Source organism: Choloepus didactylus, chromosome Y, assembly GCF_015220235.1.
Source record: "Choloepus didactylus isolate mChoDid1 chromosome Y, mChoDid1.pri, whole genome shotgun sequence".
In the NCBI taxonomy this organism is placed as follows: Eukaryota; Metazoa; Chordata; class Mammalia; order Pilosa; family Megalonychidae; genus Choloepus; species Choloepus didactylus.
The window spans coordinates 42366736-42384158 of record NC_051335.1 but is presented as its reverse complement, the minus strand read 5'-3'; positions in this window follow the sequence as shown (position 1 = coordinate 42384158).

Sequence of the window (17423 nt, the reverse complement as noted above, 5' to 3'; positions counted from 1 at the left end):
ATTGGGCAAGAAATCAGGTACAGTGTCACGTTAACAAGCTTGATTAAAGAGCAAATTGTCATTTTTTGCTATTTTTATTAAAAGCTCCTTGAATGATTGTGTGTATATAAGGCATATCCTGGACTCTTTCTGTCTGTACAGAATTCTCCACTTCCATCTCTCAGACCTGTTTCTCATATCATCTCTTTCTCACCTATTCTTCTACTATTTAAGTTGGGGCTAAATAAAGGACAGATTTTTGTCATGACAAGAGCATAAGGTGATAATAGATTTTAAGTAGTGTATAAATTGAAGCTGCTTTAAAAGCAATTTGAGTGACAAGTATTGAAAGAGCACTGCCAGCTTTATATTAGAGCAAGTTGTAACTTTTCTCAATATTGACTCAACAATTACAAGCCTAGTGCTTAGAGCTGGTGCTTTTGTGATCTGGGAGGGATGGTGGTAGCTCTAGGGCATTATTTCCCACCCTTGATATGTGATTTTATGTAATCAATGGGCCATAATCAAGAACATTATTAAGAATGCATTATTTTTTCCTATTGGTTAAAAGTAAAACAGCCAGAACTGATGCATTCTTGCATTTTGTGATTGTACTATACTAGGGTTTTCCTGATTTCTGCCTATGTTGGAAAATACCATGGGAGCGTTCATGCAGAACGCTTGCCTTGGTGGAAGTGGTAGCAGAGCTTCCTGCTTTGCTGTCTGTGAAATAAAGATCATATTAGCTCCTCCTACCATGAATACCAGCTGTTGACATGATCAGCCAATAATTCTTTTAGAAATACACTGGAAATTTTGGTTCACTCAGTGTAAAGCAAGAACCAATTTCTCCTCCTTCTTACCTTCCTTCCAGCAGGCAACAGGGAGACCTAGGGCATGTTAGTGCATTTTTATACTGGCGCAGAGCCCTGGAGTTGGACTTGCTGAGTCTTAAATGCACTTAGAATGCAGGTTTTGACTGCTTCATATGAGACATTCCAGACATATTTATGCTCAGCACAATTCTGAAGATTCTATTCTTATTATTGTGGTACCACGGTCTTTTTGTTTGCTTCTTTTATCTGTGATGTTAGTACTTTTCCAAGACCATGTTAAAACAAATAACTACAGGTATGTTCTACTGGTGCTAACCTCTATAAATTTCTGGAACTGCTTTTCTGCAATCATGGGAAAAATGTTGGAGCTCAGGATATGTCTCTACAGGTCTGGTAGTATGGAAAACTGCAGTGTTGTCAAAAGTCAGTCCAAATGATCTTATAATAAAACCAAGGTTTATCTTACTTCTCAATTTTCTTTTGTCTATGTAGCCACATATGTGATTAACTCATTTTTCAGAAAGTAAATCATACTATATGGTGTTGGAGGTTTTCATTATATCTAGAAATAAATGATAAGTTAAAATCTGATGGCTTTATTGAATTACTCATGTCTATGCCCCCCTATCCTTCTGGACCGCTAACTTTCAGTTGGAAGTCTTAGGCCCTTTCTTTTAGACAGATGAGTTGGTATTGGAAGGAATAAAACATTCAGTGGTAAAAGACAAAACTTGGATTCAAGTCTTAGCTTACTATGTGGTCCTGGAGAAAGTCATTTAAACTCTCAAAACCTCAGTTTCTGCATCTGAAAAAATAAGTAATTATAACTGCATAAATCCCAGGATTATTACTGGCAGGACCAAGCTACAGATATGTCATATTATTTGTAAGTGGTAAAAAAAACTATATATACAAATTTTGGTTGTCATTGTCATTGTTTTGCAACACTTTCCCCGAACTCCTTAATACATCTATCCTATGTATATAATCTTATGTGTGTCAGGTTAGATATGATAGTACCACTTAAGAATTTGTGTTTCATTTTATTGCTTACCATGTACTTAACCAGATTTTCTTACCAGAGCTTCATATTATAAGTGAATAATAATCATTACAGCTGAAGCAATTTCTGTATAGGCACTGTTCATCTCCCCATCCTCCAGAGTAAATAACTGCTTTCAGTTTGAGTAGGGAAAGTAAATGATCCCTCTGCTGCTTATATTATAACTTTTTAAAAGTAATTTTATGGAGATACTACTCACACACCATACAATCCATCCAAATTATACAATCAGTGGTTCACCGTATCATCACATATTTGTGTATTCATCACCATCATTTTTAGAACATTTGCATTACTCCAGAAAAAGAAATAAAAAGAAGACCCCAAACATCCCATACCCCTTACCCCTTCCTATTATTGACCACTAGTATTGCAATCTACCCATTTTAAGTCTTATAATAGAGGTAGATTAACTTTGACAGTGTTGTATATTGTCAGATATATATATATATATATATATATATATATATATATATATATATATATATATATATGTAGATCAGTGGAACAGAACAAAACATCCAGAAGTAGATCCATACAAACATGGGCAACTGACTTTTTTCTTCTTTTTTTTTGCTATATAGTTATACAATCATTATCAAAGATCGAAGCTACTGGATTACAGTTCAACAAATTCAGGTATTTCCTTCTAGCTATTCTAAAACACTAGACACTAAAAAGAAATATCTATATAATGAGCCAGTATTGGCAGTCATTTGTTAAATCCAAATTTCTGTTACAACTCCTCCCTCTCATTTGATCTTTCTCACAATCTTCAGGGATATCTGGGCAATGACAATTTTAATTTCTTTGTGCTGGAAAGGGGTGTTGACCTTATGGGGTAGAGGCATGAAACCAGATGATGTTCTTGGAGAAATGGGTACCTCTGGGTTTCAGGGTTTATCTGGAATAGAAACAATCTGGAGGCTTTAAGTTTTTTAAAAAAATAGACTTGGTAAGAAAAACTCTTACAGAGACTTAGATAGAGCCCAGGGCACTCCCCAGGGTTTTCAGGAATACTGTTGGTTGGGGGTTGGCATACTGTGGCAGTTTGCAATATCTGGCTGAAACTTGCATAAGAGTAACCTCCAGAATGACCTCTTGACTCTATTTGAAATCTTGTAGCCACTGAAACTTTATTTTGTTCCATTTCTTTTCCCCCTTTTGGTCCAGAAGGCATTTTCAGTCCCATGATGCCAGAGCCAGGCTCATCTCTGGGATTCATGTCCCATGTTGCCAGGGACACTTACACCCCTGGGAGTCATGCCCGTGGTGGGGGTGTAGTGAATTTATTTGCAGAGTTGGCTGAAAGAGAGAGGCCGCATATGAGCAATAAAAGAGACTCTCCAGGAGTGATTCTTAGGTATAATTACTTGCAGGCCTAGCTTCACCATTGCAGAAATAAGTTTTATAAAGGCAAACCTCAAGATTGAGGGCTTGGCTTAATCAGTTGTAAGTCCCTAGTGCCTGAGAGAATATCTGGAATTCCCCAGATGGGAGAGTTTAATAGTTCCACATTTTCCCCCAGTCCCTCAAGTAGACTTTGCAAATACTTTTTTATTTTCTGCCCTAAATACTCTGGAATGTATCCAGGTATTACATTAACCTGTACAAAATAATAGGATCTCACTACCTATTCTAGGTTCCCTGTATTTGGATTGGTTAAATAAACAGATCGGACAGGTTAAATCATGTAGTGTGCTATGGAAAATTTAAATTTTGGACCAAATAAACATCTCTTCCTTTGGTCTCACACAGAAGGTGAAGTTTTAAAGTACAGTCAGTACATCCCCATAGATAGGGATAGTGGTCAAACTAGGAGAAGGGGTAGCAACAGACAAGATGGAATTTAACAAAGGATTATGAATACTGAATCTTTATATAATTTTCTTTTTCTTAGTTGTTAGGAAATTAGAAGAGCTAGAAGGAAAGAATTGAAATGGTAGAACTGTAACACATAGCATCCATTGAAATTTTTTGTATTTCTACTTTGTAAATTGCAATTTGAAAGCTATACCTTTTTGTGTATATGTTATATTTCAGTAAGGAAATATGGAAATGATGGTACTATAACTCATAACAACTTTGGAAATTTCTTATATTTCTGCTTGTTAAATTATACTTTGAAAGATATTTCCTTTTTGTATATATGTTATATTTCATAATAAAGAAATAACTGAAACTGTGGAACTGTAACCTATAATATTCTTTGAAATTTGCTCTCTAACTACTTGTTAAATTGCACTTGGAAAGTTATCATTTCTGTGTTATATGTTATATTCAACAATAAAAAATATTATAAAAATACAATCAATATCATCCTTTGCCCTGTATTCTGATTTACCTTGGTCTTAACCAGGTCCTTTTCATTCATATCTCCAATTGAAGTCTCATCTCTCTTTCTTCCACTTCTTTAACAGTTGCTTACTGGAGTAATGCTGACTTTCGGAGTTTCAGAACTCTAACTCTGAGTTTCAGGTGTCACACAGATACCCAATGTTGCAGGGAATTACCATGTTATACACAAAGAGCTCAGAATCTCAGAATTTAGAAAAGGAAAAAAAAAGAAAAATATTTTAAAAACACAAGGAAAAAAAGAAAAAAAAGGAAGGAAAATAAAGAAAAAAGAATAAAAAAAGAAATCTCTTTTTGGACAATTTCCCCAGCTCATGAGTTTTACAAGTTAGGAGCTAGAGCTGGTATCCAGCTCTGTGCAACCCCCTTCTTTGGGGACAGCCCCTTTCCAGCACTCTGAGTTCAGCTGACTCCAAAACCTCTGTCTTTATTCTTTTTTATTTTATTTCATTTTGTTTTTTTCTGTCATCCCTGCCTCCTGTCTGCAGGGATTAAAGCCACAATTTTAGCCTTGCCTACCTACTTTTCCTTGTTTCCTGTAGAGCCTATTTAAAGATACACCCTTTAGGGAATGATCTCCTTCACCTGCCAGTTTACTCTTAGACAGCTTTACTTCTGTTCTTGCCTGGGGCAGTGCTGAAGCCTGAGAGTCCAGCAGCTCTAATGGTGTATTTGAAGAGTAAAACAACAACAACAACAAAAAAAATGAGAGAAAGAAAAAAAAAAAACAACTCTTTTCACTAGCTGCCCGTGTTTGCAAGTGAGAGCTGGAGTTGGTACCCGTTTATGTGTGCCCCTTTATCTTGGAGTTCAGCCCTTTTCCAGTATGCTGAGCTCCTCCAGTTCTGAAAGTCTCTGTTTTTTGGTTTGTCTGTTTTTTTTTGTTTTTTTTTTTTTCCTGCTGCTGTTAGCCCTGCCTCCTCTCCACCAGACTGATTGCTTCCAGTTTATTTGCTGCCTACTCGCCTGCTCTCAGTTTATCTGTGCTTGGAACTTTTATTCAGCAGTCCGAGCTTGTTAATTCATTCTACTATTGGAGCCTGTTTGAATCCCCCTCACAGCTCCCAGAAGAGACTGTTTCTTTTTCCCTTGGGGGAACCAGCTCCAAGACAGTCTGCCGTGACTGTGAGGGAGGGGCACCTGCTCCCTGGCTAGGGAAACTTACAGTTCTTCACTGCCATCTCAGCTGTTCCACCCATTCAAGACTGGTGTATGATGCATGTCTGGTTACAGAAGTCCCCCCAAGCAGTTCCTCCAGACAGTTACTGGCTATTTACCTGCTGTCCTAGAGGAGTAACTGAATTACACACTTTACCACATCACCGTTTTGCCTCACACCTTTGGAATCTACTCTTAACATTTGCATTCTGAACTGATGTAATTTTCTGAAATAAAAGTCCCATTTATCCAAATGCTGCAAAAAGCATCTAATAACCTAATTTTTTTAAAAAAGCTCCTCATTTCACATATTACCAAATGGTATCCTAAATATTTGTAAATAAAAAATAAATATACTCTAAATGAGCTATAGGCCTACGCCTCCCTACCTAAAAGAGGAATATCTTTGGGGATAATCTGAACAACTTGTTAATGGATTTTTAAGTTACTAATTCTGGTAGAGCATTTACTAATTTGTCCAGGCTAGATGCCAGAAAAGCTCCATTGTCTGATAGCTGATTTCACTAAATCTTTGGGCTCCCTTGTTTATGATCATCCTTAAAGTATCACATTGTTTTTCTGTCTGATAATCTTTCTTATGTCTCTCACTTCTTTTCCCCAACTTTTTCCCTCACCTTCCTTAATGTGTAAACATGTAAGATCGAAAAAACTTAAAGAATCTATATTTACTCTTTGTTTATCTTAAAAATCACAATGTTTTTAATCAAAGAAAACCATTTACTATGTTAGTATTTGTGAATTACATGTTGTAGTCATCACATTTTAATGAGTCTCCTGTAAGATTTTTAGCTCTGGGTTGGTAGAAAGTGTCAGCTGCTGCTTTGGTTAAAAGGCTTTCAAACTGATTAATGTGTTTATCTGTGATTTGATTTTTTTTTTAAATGAGAAGAAAGTGTTTCCTCTTCATAGAAAATCTAAATGTGTCTCTAAAATTAATACTGGCAATTTCCCTTCCCAATTAATCCTTTCTGCATTTTGGCAATATGTAGCAAGAGTCTTAAAAATGTTCACAGCCTTTGACCCAGTAGTTCCACTCCCATGAATTTGGCTGAAGGAAATAAAGCAGTAAAGAAAGATTTCTTGTATGAGGATATTTGTCAGTGTCCTATTTATAACATTAAAAAATGGAAAAAGCCTAAATATCTTACAAAAGGGGAATGATTAAATTAAAAAGTAAGGTATATCACTTGCAGTAGAATATCATAGAGCCATTAAAGTGATGTTTCTTTGAAGAATGTTTAATGGCTAGGAAAAATGCTTATGATATAATGTTAAATAAAATTTATGGAAAGTGAGTACTCATACAGTATGATCACAATTTTCTAATGATAATAATTATTATAACACACACCCAAAGTAGTTTTAAAAGACTGAAATGATATACATCAAAACGTTATTACGGCATTCTTTCATCAACAGTAAAATGTACTATGCCAATACTGAGTCAGTAATGGAGCGGGAGTGGTTAGGGGTATGGGAGGATTTGAGTTTTCGTTTTTATTTTTATTTCTTTTCTGGAGTAATGAAAATGTCCTAACATTTTAAAAAAATTGATTGTGGTGATGAATGCACAACTACATAATGGTACCGTGAGCAATTGATTGTACACTTTGAATGAATGTATGGTATGTGAATAATCTTAATAAAATTGAATTTAAAACAAACAAACAAAAAATATTATTAGGGGTTATCAACAGAAGTTAGGACTATGGGAAAATTCTTGGACAGGCAGAAGAAGAGGAGTCCACAAAGAGACTGAGAAAATATCAGTAAATAGTGTTAACAAGAGCAGGAAAGAAGAGGTGAAGGGAGCCAGGTAGGTCTTGTTGGGAGAGGCCTGGGTGTGCTATGTGAATGAGAAGGTAGACTCAAGTAGGGGAACCAACCATCTCAGTTTGTAGTGCTAAAACCAAAAATGTCCTAGAATTAACTGGTCACCCCAGATTCAAAAAATATTTGAGCCAGAAGACCCTTTGTGATCTTCAAATTCAACCCATTTCTTTTGCAGAAGAGGAGACTGAGAGATTAGGTGTTGGATAGTGTCATGACTAAAGTCACACAACGTAGGTAGCAGAGCACTGGATTAGGAGTTCAAAGGGTTTAGTTCTAATCCCTGCTCTACTGCTTATTAGCAAGACACTTAATCTGAGGCTCTGTTAAGGATATAAATATTTACCTTTCTTGCCCACAGTGTCGATATGCAGACAAAATTCAAAAATTCATAAATACAAGGTAGGCATGTGCTACATTACTTTAGGCACAGTACTAAGATCAGGGGAGTAATTAATGAGTCCAAATTCATAGAACTGTGGTAAGGACCAAGTTAGGTTATATGTCTAAATAAATTAGTGCAATGATTGTCTTCTGGTTAGCATTCAGTAGACTTTAGCTCTTATGATTATGTGATTGATTATATATCTCAGCTTGAAAATTTAGTTATGGGAATCCTATAATACCTAATTACAATTCTATGAGATAAGTACTTCTTTTAATATTTCCATTTTACAGATGAGAAAAGTATGGCTCGGAGAGGTTAAGTGCCTTGTTTAAGTTTATACAGCCAGTAAGTGACAGGGCCATTTGTCTCCTGGCGCAGCACTCTTTTCCACCTCATTAAATTGTCACCCTGTTAAAGCTTTTTTTAGATACAAGAACAAAGCCAAAATTTTTTTCTTTTTAATGTAGACTGCATTCTTACATACATCACCATTACTCAAATGATGGACTTGGGTTCAATAGAAGCTACAAGGAAACATTCTACAGAATATTTTGTTAGCAATCCTCAGGGAACTTCAGGAACCTTTATAAAGGCTGGAAAACAATTACAGCATTTTCAGAACACTCCTCACAGAGTAAGGGTTAAAATCAGCAGTGTGCTGGTAAATGTTTAACAACAGCTCTGGGGTGTAGGGTGCTGATTTGCAGCATTTGCAGATATCCTTCGGGTAAATATTCCCACAGTGGCTGATTTCAAACTACCAATGTAATTGGCTCCTGTGAACCAGTGCAAGCTAGTGCAAGCTAATACAAGCCAGCACCAGCACACCTCTGGAAGCAGAAGCCTAATTTTGAGTCTGTTGCTTTCCCCAGTTCAAAATAAATTCAGTGAGAATTAAAGTGTAAGTATTATTCAGGAAGCTTGGTTTTAATAAGTGAAAAAGAGAGGTAGAGGCAAGTGCAGGGCTATTCCAGAGGGTGGAACAATTTAAGGGAAGTACAGAGGAATGGAACGGTTTCTCGTTGCAGCTTGCAAGTCCAGGTCTGGTCCCTTATGAAACCTCTCAGAAAAGCTAGCTCTTACAACAGGGATTAGAGAAACTTTTTTGACTTATCACAGGCTTTTCATTTTCCCATCATTTCTTATACTGAAAATTTTCAAGCCTTCAGAAAAGTTGCAAGAATAGTACAATGAACACCCGTAAAACCTTCACCTAGATTCATCAACTGTTATTTTTCTGACTTGCTTTATGTCTCTATCCATGTATTTTTATCAACTACTTGAGAGTTAGTTTCAGATACCTGGACCCCTAAATACTTGAGTATGAATCTTCTAAGAACAAGGGTACTCTCCTATGTAACTATAGTACAGTTATCACACTCAGGAAATATAACATTGATACAATATACAAGTATAAAGTCTTTATTCAGACTTCCCCAGTTGACTCAGTAAGGTCCTTAGAGTTTTGTGTTTTTGATCCAGAATTCAATCAAAAGTTGTGTATTGCATTTAGTTGTCCCCCTCTTTGATCTCCTTTAATCTAGACTATTTCCCCAACCACCACCTTTCCTTTTTTTTTTTCCCTTTTATTACATTGACATTTTTAAAAGGTACAGGCTAGTTGTTTTGCAGAATGTCCCTCAACTGGGATTTGTCTGATCATTACCCATTAATATACTCAGGATAAACATTTTTGTCCACTACAATGTTATGACCTTCTCAGTGCCTCACATCAGGAGGAATAAGATGTCAGTTTTCCAGTTATTGGTAGTAATAAGCTTAATGGTTTGATTAGGGTGTGTTCAACATGATATGTCCATTGTAATGATACCATTAAAGATTTGAGTTTTTGTGAATATCCTGTTCCAGGAGAACCTTCTTTATGTTGAAGGTATAAATTATTTGGTTCACTGCAGAACCAAGGGTTGGAAAGGCTTTATCCCTAATTAAAAGAGAAAAAGAAAAGAAAAATGAGATTTATTTAAAAGTAAACTGGCAGTAAGCCTCTTAGCCAAATTCATGTGAATAGCTCATTCACATGATAAAGGACCTTAAGGGTTCCTTATCTGAATTCTGAACTACTGGTGAAGGAGTATGCCAAAGTCTATTCTTACCTGTATCCCTAGACTGTAACCTAGAACCTGGGCCACAGTAGGTGCTCAGGAAAAGCTTGCTGGATAAGTTTCTGTCCAATTGGAAGTTCTGACTTTCTGAATGAGAAATTAATCACATTGTAAATACCATGTAAATTCAAGTAAATGCCATGAAACTGATTGACTTAAAAAGTGGAAATTTATTAGCTTACAGCTTTGAGACTAAAAGAAAGTCCAAATCAAGGCGATTCTTTCTCGCCAAAGACTGTGGCATTCTGGGGCTGACAGCCAGTGATCCTTGGCTCCTCTGTCACTTGGCAAGGCATGTGGCAGCATCTCCTGGTCTTTCCCTTCTCTTCTAGGTTCCGTTGATGTAGCTTCTTGCTTCCTGGGGCTTTCTCTCTGTCTGAATGTTCACTCTGCTTATAAAGGCCTCCAGTAATAGCATTAAGACCCATCCTGACTGAGGTGAGCCATACCTTCTAAACTGAAGTAACCTCATCAAAAGGTCCTACTTGCAATGCGTTCACATGCATAGGAATGGATAAAATTTAAGAACATGTATTTCTGGAGTACATACAGCTTCAAACCACCACACACACTCAGTGAAAAATGTACTTTATTTAGTCAACTGTCACCAGCAGGAATTGATTTGGCTGCTTAAGCATTGCACTTCTCATGGGAAATGACAGGGCTTTCAGTTTTCATCCAGATACTTGACTTTACTTGGGTGCTACTCAAGTCCCTGGTTATTCTAAAGCTTTCAGTGTCTCTTTTTAAAATCAGAAACTATCCTAAATATATTAAAGTCCTGTATTTGTTAGGAGTAGATTTGGCTGGATATGACTGAAAATCCAAAATAACAGTGGCTTAAACAATAGTCATTTATTTCTCTCTGATATCAAAGTCCCTACTTCTGGACAAGATAGAATAACAGGGACTTACCCTCCTGTCTGAAACAAGTGGAAATAAGAAAAAATATATGAAACAGTGGTTTTCAGACATGGGACACCAGACAACAAAGCACAGTGATTCCTGGGAGATGGGAAATAAACAAGGTGAGCCCTATGATTACCCCCAGCTTACTACCTGGAGAGGGTTTCCAGGCAGCAGTGCAAGGGGTGGGAACCCAAGCAGAGTGTGGCAGACTCCCTGTGATTAGGAGATAGAACCCAGATTCCAGGAAGACCAAGGCAGCTAGAATGTACAGGACAGAGTACTAGAGAAGAGAGAGCCACACAGAGAGAGAAATCTGGAGAGATCTGGGGAGGGATCCCCTTGAATCTTTGACTGTGGATAGCACATGTGGGTAAGGAAACTAACTTAGGCTAGGAAAGAACTACCCCAAAGAAGCAGAAGGAACAAACCTCAGAGATCACACAGGACTAGGAACAGTACCTGTTCCCACCAGCTGGAGTGAAAAATATAATAATTCACAGGGCATCAGCTAGAGTACCCAGAAGGGTTTTGCCTCAGCAGTGATGCCAAATTAGCCCTAGACTCAAGGCTGCTCTGGACCTGCCAAAGAAAGCTTTAAAATAAGCGTTGAAGGATCAAACTGTTTACAGGTAATTTAATTGTGTCCTAAAACAAAGACCAAGGATATTTATAGAAATACAGAATATCCAGCACCCAAAAGGTAAAATTCACATCTGGTGTCCAATCGAAAATTACCCAGCATTCAGGCCAGAAGTAAAGCTGAAGTTGTTGAACTGTATTCCAATAACCCTGATCGTTGATAATGATTGTATAACTATATAGCAAAAAAAAGTCAATTGCCAATGTTTGTATGGATCTACTTCTGGATGTGTTGTTCTGTTCCATTGCTCCATGTATCTACTCTGACAATACTACTCTGTCATAGCTAACCTTACCTCTATTGTAAGTCTATTGGGTAGAGCACAATACTATTGGTCAAAAAGGGGGTGGAGGGGAAGGGGTATGAGATGTGTGGGGTTTTCTTGTTTCTTAATTTATTTCTTTTTCTGGAGTAATGCAAATGTTCTAAAAATGATCATGTTGATGAACGCAGAACTATGTGGTGATACTGTGAGCCATTGGATGTATACTTTGGATGGTTTGTATGGTGTGTGAACATATCTCAATAAAATTACGTTTAAAAAAATTACCCAGCATTCAATGAAACTGGAAAATAGGACCCATAATGAGGAGAAAAATCAGTCACTCAAATCCATCCCGGAAATAACACAGATGATAGGCTTATTACATAAGGACGTTAAAAGTTATTATAACTGTTTTTCAATAGTCAAGAAGCTAGAGGCTAGATAGAGCATGTTACACAAAGACATGGAGGTATTAAAAAAGGCCGAAATAAAACTTCTAGAAATGAAAAATTCACAGTCTGAGCTGATGTAAAAGTCCATGTAGGTACTTGAGGGCTTATATGGCAGCTCCTTGATCACCAGGGACCCAGACTCCTTCTGCTTGTTGCTGCACTATTCTCAACATATGGCTTCCAATTCATGGTCCATAAGGGCTACTCTAGCTCCAGCCATCATATCTGCTATCCAACCACCAGAATGGAAGACTAGGGGAAAAGAGCATGCTCCTCCATTTAAAGGCACTTCCTAGTGCCTTTAAATGATTTTGCTTTTACTTGCATCTCATTGGCCAGTATTTAGTCCCAGGGTCACATTCATTTGAAATTGAGATCACAAATTGTAGTGTTTATTCTGGGTGGCTATGTGCCCAGCTAAAATGCCATAGTTCTACCACTTAGTGAACAATGGGAGAACTGATATAGGGGAACAACTAGCCATCACTGCTCAATTTTAGTACATTACAGTCCTGGCCAGAGTTCCTGATCCAGTTTGAATAACATTATTACCTCTGGTTTAAAATAATCTCAGTAAGGGTATACCTCAGTGTTTTTGATACCCAGAAATTAAGTATTGCAGTAATTTGGTTTGGGGTTATTTGACTTCCAGCCCCCACACCTCCATATAATTTTGAGGTTATCACAAACAAACTGCCAGAATTATTCCATTTCCCCAATCAGTGACACCAAGCTAGAGGTGGCACTTAACATTTTGTTTGACTTATGCCTATGTTTATCCCAACCAAGAAAGAAACCTGGGTTATTCAGTGTGTTTATGCCTTAGTCCTGAAGTAGCTCACATTCTTTCTTTCGTAATAATGTCACTAACACCTGCAGCTGTATCCAAAGACTGTCTTTTTGATCTCCTATCACAGGGGCACCCACATGCATGCCCTGGAGCCTTAATTCCTTCTTCCTGATGGAGAAAGATTTGGCACATGATGGACATAATCTTTTCTATGGGCCACATAACTCCTACCTAGACTTTCTTTTGGTTGGTCATATAATGCTTCCTTCTGGTCCTTACAGCTCTTGGATAGCTTTGAACAGCCTTTCAGTATCTCTGGGGGTATGGCTCTCAAAGTGCCAAAATGGGTGCCATTGTTTTCAAAGAGACAGTAGGCAAGAAAGTACTCCTGAAAAAGGCAGTTAAAGAAAAGTTGCCCTACAAACTAGGTGTTTTGGTTGGCTCACTGAGTGTTCCTACAGATCATTTTGTACTAGCCCTGTGCTATCTTGAGCAACTCATACCAAAATCTCTGCTGGAAGTCAAGGCTGGGCGCTTTTCATTTGCTAATGGCTTTGATTGTTTTAACAACCTTCTGTCAGACAATGCAGTCTAACATTTCCACTTCCCCTCCTTATAAGTTTCCTCCTCCTGTACTCACTCTGCTTCCCTGTATTAACATCATCACCATCATTATTCTTTACACCAGATAAGAGTGGATTTTGAAATTTAATAGTACAGCAAATTAGCAACCCAGAGAAATGTTTTGGTGGAAGAGGTTGGCATGGTACTTTGAGTGCTGATTTGGGCTCCAGACTGGGGCCTCAAGAAAACTCTTGCCCCTTAGGCTCTTTTACTGTGAACCTGTTCACAGAGATCACAATGGAGTCGATTCAGTAAATTTACTCACTGACCCACTGAGCCGCATCTGCTTTGATTTCCTACTAGGCACCCATTGCACCCAGAGTATACAGTCTAAGCTACTTGGGAAAGAGCAGATGGTTTTGACTTGACAAAATTTGTCAGGTACAATTTTATCTTAGTAAGACTCTGCTGTTTGGAGAAAATGAAGGGTAGGGGTAGAGAGTTGAAGTAAAGAGAAGATAACTCATGAGGTTGGGTAGGTGTTTTCCCAGTGAGAAAATGGACATTAAGAGGTTAAATTGCTTTTCTGGGTGAAGGTGAGAAGTGAACCTTTGTTAGGCATGGAGGTGTGTTTGAAGCTTGATGCCTTAGAACCTCAAAAAGCTAGAACTTGATTTCATTTATTTTCGGTAATTTGTCATTGACCATGACTATCAAAAAATTAGGGAGAAAGCTTGAGCTGTCAATGACTATTGTCAGCTGAGAAATAACAAACCAAGCTGCAGGGCAACAAAGGCATTTATTTCGGGTTTTAGAATTGCAATTCAGGGCGAACAGATTCAGGTAGCAACCCAAATAGTGTCTGTCTTGGCCTTTCCAGGCAAAGGTGTTTGATGGAAAAAAGATTACACAAGTTGTTTGTGGTTGGAAGATACTTGGGGTACTCTAATTGTCCTTCAAGTTAGATAGTTAAATGAGTTCTTTATCTTGAGGTTGTTTTTTTTTTTTTTCAATCTTCATTTTATTCAGATACATTCACATACCATGCAGTCATACAAAACAAATCGTACTTTCGATTGTTTACAGTACCATTACATAGTGTTACACTCATCACCTAAATCAATCCCTGACACCTTCATTAGCACACACACAAAAATAACAAGAATAATAATTAGAGTGAAAAAGAGCAATTGAAGTAAAAAAGAACACTGGGTACCTTTGTCTGTTTGTTTCCTTCCCCTATTTTTCTACTCATCCATCCATAAACTAGACAAAGTGGAGTGTGGTCCTTATGGCTCTCCCAATCCCATTGTCACCCCTCATAAGCTACATTTTTATACAACTGTCTTCGAGATTCATGGGTTCTGGGTTGTAGTTTGATAGTTTTAGGTATCCACCACCAGCTACCCCAACTCTTCAGAACCTAAAAAGGAGTGTCTAAATTGTGCGTAAGAGTGCCCACCAGAGTGACCTCTCGGCTCCTTCTGGAATCTCTCTGCCACTGAAGCCCATTTCATTTCGTTTCACATCCCCCTTTTGGTCAAGAAGACGTCCTCCGTCCCACGATGCCAGGTCCACATTCCTCCCTGGGAGTCATATTCCACATTGCCAGGGAGATTCACTCCCCTGGGTGTCTGATCCCACATAGAGGGGAGGGCAGTGATCTCACCTTTCAAGTTGGCTTAGCCAGAGAGAGAGGGCCACATCTGAGCAACAAAGAGGCATTCAGGAGGAGACTCTTAGGCACAAATATAGGGAGGCCTAGCCTCTCCTTTGCAGCAACCATCTTCCCAAGGGTAAAACTTATGGTAGAGGGCTCAACCCATCAAACCACCAGTCCCCTATGTCTGTGGTCATGTTAGCAACCATGGAGGTGGGGTAGGCGAATAACCCTGCATTCTCCACAGGCTCCTCAAGGGGGCACTACATCTTCTTTTTTTTTTTCCTTGTTTTTCTTTCTTTTTTTTTTTTTTAATCTTCATTTTATTGAGATATATTCACATACCACGCAGTCATACAAAACAAATCGTACTTTCAATTGTTTACAGTACCATTACATAGTGGTACATTCATCACCCAAATCAATCCCTGACACCTTCATTAACACACACACAAAAATAACAAGAATAATAATTAGAGTGAAAAAGAGCAATTGAAGTAAAAAAGAACACTGGGTGCCTTTGTCTGTTTGTTTCCTTCCCCTGTTTTTCTACTGATCCATCCATAAACTAGACAAAGTGGAGTGTGGTCCTTATGGCTTTCCCAATCCCATTGTCACCCCTCATAAGCTACATTTTTATACAACTGTCTTCGAGATTCATGGGATCTGGGTTGTAGTTTGATAGTTTCAGGTATCCACCACCAGCTACCCCAATTCTTTAGAACCTAAAAAGGGTTGTCTAAAGTGTGCATAAGAGTGCCCACCAGAGTGACCTCTCGGCTCCTTTTGGATTCTCTCTGCCACTGAAGCTTATTTCATTTCCTTTCACATCCCCCTTTTGGTCAAGAAGATGTTCTCCGTCCCACGATGCCGGGTCTACATTCCTCCCCGGGAGTCGTATTCCATGTTGCCACGGAGATTCACTCCCCTGGGTGTCTGATCCCACGTAGGGGGGAGGGCAGTGATTTCACCTTTCAAGTTGGCTTAGCTAGGGAGAGAGGGCCACATCTGAGCAACAAAGAGACATTCGGGAGGAGGCTCTTAGGTACAATTATAGGAAGGCCTAGCCTCTCCTTTGAAGCAACAGTCTTCCCAAGGGTAAAACTTATGGTAGAGGGCTCAACCCATCAAACCACCAGTCCCCTATGTCTGTGGTCATGTTAGCAACCATGGAGGTGGGGTAGGCCAATACCCCTGCATTCTCCACAGGCTCCTCAAGGGGGCACTACATCTTATTTTTTTCCTTGTTTTTCTTTTCTTTCTTTTTTTTTTTTTGACTTTCCCTTCTTTTTTAAATCAACTGTATGAAAAAAAAGTTAAAAAGAAAACAAACATACAATAAAAGAACATTTCAAAGAGACCATAACAAGGGAGTAAGAAAAAGACAACTAACCTAAGATAACTGCTTAACTTCCAACATGTTCCTACTTTACCCCAAGAAAGTTACATAATATAGCAACATTTCTGTGAACTTGTTCCTACTATATCCGTCAGAAATTAACAGACCATAGTCATTTCTGGGCATCCCCAGAACGTTAAATAGCTTATAAGTTCTTCTTGGATTATTGTTCCCCCTTCCTTAATTGCTCTCTACTGCTAGTTCCCCTACATTCTACATTATAAACCATTTGTTTTACATTTTTCAAAGTTCACATTAGTGGTAGCATATAATATTTCTCTTTTTGTGCCTGGCTTATTTCTCTCAGCATTATGTCTTCAAGGTTCATCCATGTTGTCATATGTTTCACGAGATCGTTCCTTCTTACTGCCGCGTAGTATTCCATCGTGTGTATATACCACATTTTATTTATCCACTCATCTGTTGAAGGACATTTGAGTTGTTTCCATCTCTTGGCAATTGTGAATAATGCTGCTATGAACATTGGCGTGCAGATATCTGTTCGTGTCACTGCTTTCCGATCTTCCGGGTATATACCGAGAAGTGCAATTGCTGGATCGAATGGTAGCTCTATATCTAGTTTTCTAAGGAACTGCCAGACTGACTTCCAGAGTGGCTGAACCATTATACAGTCCCACCAACAATGAATAAGAGTTCCAATTTCTCCACATCCCCTCCAGCATTTGTAGTTTCCTGTTTGTTTAATGGCAGCCATTCTAACCGGTGTTAGATGGTATCTCATTGTGGTCTTAATTTGCATCTCTCTAATAGCTAGTGAAGCTGAACATTTTTTCATGTGTTTCTTGACCATTTGTATTTCCTCTTCAGAGAACTGTCTTTTCATATCTTTTGCCCATTTTATAATTGGGCTGTCTGTACTATTGTCCTTGAGTTGTAGGATTTCTTTATATATGCAAGATATTAGTCTTTTGTCAGATACATGGTTTCCAAAAATTTTTTCCCATTGAGTTGGCTGCCTCTTTACCTTTTT